This window comes from Jaculus jaculus, chromosome 8, assembly GCF_020740685.1.
Source record: "Jaculus jaculus isolate mJacJac1 chromosome 8, mJacJac1.mat.Y.cur, whole genome shotgun sequence".
Classification (NCBI taxonomy): domain Eukaryota; kingdom Metazoa; phylum Chordata; class Mammalia; order Rodentia; family Dipodidae; genus Jaculus; species Jaculus jaculus.
Window position 1 is genome coordinate 27,354,810 of NC_059109.1, and position 4,734 is coordinate 27,359,543.

General features: G+C 40.2%; 1 non-coding gene across 1 annotated transcript; it reads left to right on the forward strand.

The window, feature by feature from the left end:
• The first annotated feature begins 1,163 nt into the window (after window positions 1-1,163).
• LOC123463266 lies at window positions 1,164-1,327 on the forward strand. Its single transcript, XR_006638852.1, has one exon. It is a non-coding gene; the product is annotated as a U1 spliceosomal RNA (small nuclear RNA).
• The last annotated feature ends 3,407 nt before the right edge of the window (window positions 1,328-4,734 follow it).

The window sequence follows — 4,734 nt, forward strand, 5'->3', positions numbered from 1 at the left end:
TCAATAAAAACAAAGGATACTGAGGACATCCAATATCTATCAATAAGATAATAGAAGATAGCTGACTCTGGTGAAAGCTAAACCACCACTTGCACATCAACCAGGGCCCATGTGAAACTAACAGAAACTAGTGGGATGAGCAAGAGTGCTGCTTCCATGGAGAGCCTGACAACCTGTGCCAGGGTGATGGAGACAGACACTGAGGCTACTCAAAACGTACCAAAGCAAAAATCCAGAAGCTGCTGAGAACTCGACACTAAAGTAGACTTAAAGGACACCCAGGCTCAGGGAATTTTCCAGAAGAGAGAACAGAAAGAATGTAAGAGCCACAGGATAGAAGGTAGTATCCAGATATATTGCCCTTCGACGATGACTGACTTGCTGCTCTCACAACTCATAGCCCAAAAATCCATGGTGAATACCAGTAATCCCACTAAAGAGGGTCCTTACTGGAATGGGAACAAGGAAGAAGGAAATGACGGTACCAACATATGATGTGTCCATATAAGGTTTCCACTTAATAAAAAAAGATAATAATTCAATGTCTTATTAAAATATAGTGTAGATAAGAAATTGCTACAGTTTGGATTTTCAATGTCCCCAAAAGGCAAATATGTTATGAGTTGGTTCTCAGCTTGATGCATTTGGGAGATGCTGGAGATTTTAAGAGATGAGGCAGAGTGTGAGATGTTCAGGTTTTAGGGAGAAGTTATTCAAAATAATTGTGGGAATGTGTTTCTTCCTTTTTTATTTTTCCTCTTCCCTTCCACAAGGTGTGTGGCTTTTCTCCACCATATGCAACCCGCCTTATGCTGCCTCATTGAAATCCAAAAGGACCAGAGAATGCACCAAAACCTCATCATGGAGAACTGAAACAAAACTATTTTCATATAATAACTGAAAGCTGATGAACACAGTTAACTTATGTCTTAAATATTTCATTTTAATAATGAATCAACACTGTTTGTTAATGCAGAACATGACCTTATCTTTCCTTGAGTTACCCGAATTAGAGAAGTACCACCTGAGGTCTAATTTAGAAGGTAGATGGGAATTGGCAAGAAAATCAAGTTCCCAGCAAGAAGACATCAGAGTCAGTAAAATAACTAAATAAGTAAATAAAGGAAACTTACAAAAACTAAACATCACAGTTAGAAAGAAAGTGAGATACCTGGCAGGGGTGATACTATGATCACAAAGGTGGTCTTCCCAGGGTGAGGCTTATCCATTGCACTCCGGATGTGCTGACCCCTGTGATTTCCCCAAATGTGGGAAACTCGACTGCATAATTTGTGGTAGTGGGGTACTGGGTTCATGTTCTCCCCTGAAAAAAAGAAATAAATAAATAAATAAAGAAAGAAAGAAAGAAAGAAAGAAAGAAAGAAAGAAAGAAAGAAAGAAAGAAAAGTGGCATGAGCTTGGAGAAGTACATACGATAGTTTTGGCATATTTTCTTACCTTGTTTATATTAAACAAATTAAAGGTCATTCATGTATGCATATCTATAGATCCACACATGTCTTAATTCATCTATACATACACACGCTAACCTTTAGTGTAGACATGATCCCTGCCTACAGAGATTTCAATGTGCACTTGATTTACATTACGTGGCTATGTGAGACAAAATTAGTGGGACCCCTGCCTTGGGTGGAGTCAGCTTGAAGTGATCAAGTAAACAATCCCTTGTTCCATGCGCACCAAACATTGTGGTCAACATAATGCTGCTGTGTTCCTTGGCTACTTGCGGCAAAGCTGACTTACAAACACACGTGAGTGCTCAGTAGTTTCTCCAGGATCTTGTACCATGAGCAAGTGAAGAGTTCAGATTTTCTCATAATGCTGGGCCCATGCACATGCAATCATGGAGAATGGAGTCAAATGCCAACTGACTGTTACTTCTACCAGGAGCTTGAAGAGTTACCAGCTTATCACGAAAAATATGGAAAACAGTACGAAACCACTCATATTGCAAAACAGAAAAAAGCTGGTGTGCTCAGCACTATGCTTAGTCACCATACGAATGTAGGTAGTGAGTTATTTTTATTTACATTGGAGTCTTGCACTTATGTTTTCTTTCATCGCCTCTGCATTTCCCATTCAGTCGTCCCCTGAACAAGCACAAGAATCTACCCAATAAAAAGAAATCATGTGGCCTGTGTTGTTACTTGATTCAGTGACTCTTCCATAGTTTCAGCGCATTTTCTGTAAGGAATTCTTTCTTTCTTGCCCATACATAAGGACATATAGGAGAAAGGCAAGTAGATGCAGTCAGATTTCTACATGTGAAAGAGGTGATAACTGTCTGAGTGTTTATTCCTTGTAATTATTGGGTTCTCTGTGTGTGCACGATCTGTCTTTAAGTATGATGAACAAGCAGCTCAGAGTATCCTTGATATCATATGTATTATTTTTCAAATTCAACAGTCGTGATCACTGGGAGCTATAATTAAATGGGTTTGGATTTCAATCATTCAGTTTCTAACAGATCATTAGTTAATTTTTAAAAGTATGACTGTTGCTACTTTGTTTTAGGAGGGTAGATAAACACTGTTAACATAGAAATGAATGCTTTCAAAATAATGAGGATGGGGGGCTGGAGAGATGGCTTGGAGGTTAAGTGCTTGCCTATGAAGCCTAAGGACTCTGGTTCGAGGCTCAATTCCCCAGGACCCACGTTAGCCAGATGCACAAGGGGGCGCACACATGTAGAGTCTGAAGTGGCTGGAGGCTCTGGTGGGCCCATTCTCTCTCTCTCTCTCTCTCTCTCTCTCTCTCTCTCTCTCTCTCTCTCCCTCTCTCTCTCTCCCTCTCTCTCTGTCTCTCTCAAATAAATAAATAAAAATTTAAAAATAGGGAGGATAGGGCTTGGGATAAGGGAAAGGGGGGACACAAAACTGAACCCAAATTGATCTGTTACTGTAGAATCCTATATTCTGGAAGTCAGACTGAAATGTAAAACCCTCAAGAGGACCTTAGGGGGTAGCACCTGAATTGAAGGGCCCTAGAGAGGCGAGCTGAAACCTAACCTCAAATTTCTCCTGTTTCTCTCTTCTCTGTCTTTTCCTTCTTTTTTTTTTCTTCTTTTTTCTTTTCCCTTGGCACTGGCCTGTAATTCCCTGTATCAGGATGTGGTCTACATCCACAATGAGCTATTGATCAGAGATACCTACTAGATCACCCAAAACAAATGAGACAGACTTCTGTCAAAGCCCTTAATTACCTACCAGAGATTAATGGTAAGCCCCTGCTGCTGAAGACACCAAACACTATTGGCACAGGCCATGGAGAGACCTGGTTGGAATAAGGAGGAAAGCCAGTCCCCAAACAATTAGCCCATCTAGTTCTGGAAAGTGCTACATGAGCTACCAGGGGAAAATGGCCAACATCTGTCCAAGCAACTCAAAGTCTAAGTGACTCAGAAGCAAACAACCTGTTATGATGCTCACAGAAATGCAATTGTGGCACACAGCCATGGTGGGTAACCAACTGCTCTTGTATTGGCAAACAGATCCACTGAGTGAAAAGGAAACCATATCTGGAACTAGGAAACAAGTCAAAATCATAATCCAGATAATGATTTTACTACCCACTGTCATGCTCCCACTAACCTTGGACTATAAGAGGGTCTACACCCTTTTTAATTTTCTCTGAATTAGTAATGGTTATCCCATTTAACTGGTGTTGATTTCATTTTCCACTGGAGCATCCGTTTCTCTTTTCAGACAGGAACTGGACCTGTGGAGATAAATGCCCCAATGCATTCCACCGCGACCCCAGCTGAAATAACAGAGGATTTGGGAAAATAAGCAAGAGAGCTGCTTTCTTAGTAAATCTAATATCAGCACAAGGGTGATGGAGATATATGCTAAGGACACTCAACACCTACCAAACCAGACATCCAGAGGCTCTGAAGTGCCCGTCACTGCAGTACACTTCAAATGCCCCCAGCATGGCTCAAGGAATTTTGCAGAACAAGGTTGGAAAGATGGTTAGGGCCACAAGTTGGGACTTTCGCACAGAGGCATTGCCTCCATGCATGACCCACAATCCCCATGGGGTTGACCTACATCCCCAACAAGGAAGGTCTCTTCAGAAAAGAGGCAAGGAGGAGGGAAAGGATGGTACCACCATGTGTTGCTTGCACGCAAACCATGTCCATATCTAATAAAAAATGTGTTATCAACTATTGTGTGATTGACTGAGAAATGACCAAATTTGATACCTTGGAAATCTTTCAGGATACATATGGATATCAACTGCTTCTCTGGGTCAACTCCACACATGCCTCTGCAGGACAGCACAATTTTTGCAAGTCATGACTCTGAAAAGACAGGAGAGGTGAATTTTGGGAAGTAAGTCCTAAGATGCTTATAGAGGCATTTTGTTCCAACCTGCTAAACAATTAATCCAAACATTTAACTGCCAAAGGTGATGCATATAACCAATTTTCTATACAATACACTTACCTAAAGTTAATTACTCTGACTGAAAGAAAATTGCTCTTTTTTTAACCTGTGCAATGTAGCAGAGTAGAAAGAAAATTCTGAATTCCAGAATTGTATTTTCTTCTGACTTTATCATAGTTGCTCATTTTATCTGATAAATTTAACAAACTATTGGAAGAGATATAACTACTTAGTGGAAAACTCTACTGATTAATTTATTAATGTTATGTTGCATACAATAATTTTGAGTGATAGCCTACATTTTGAAAAACAACAATGATTTACT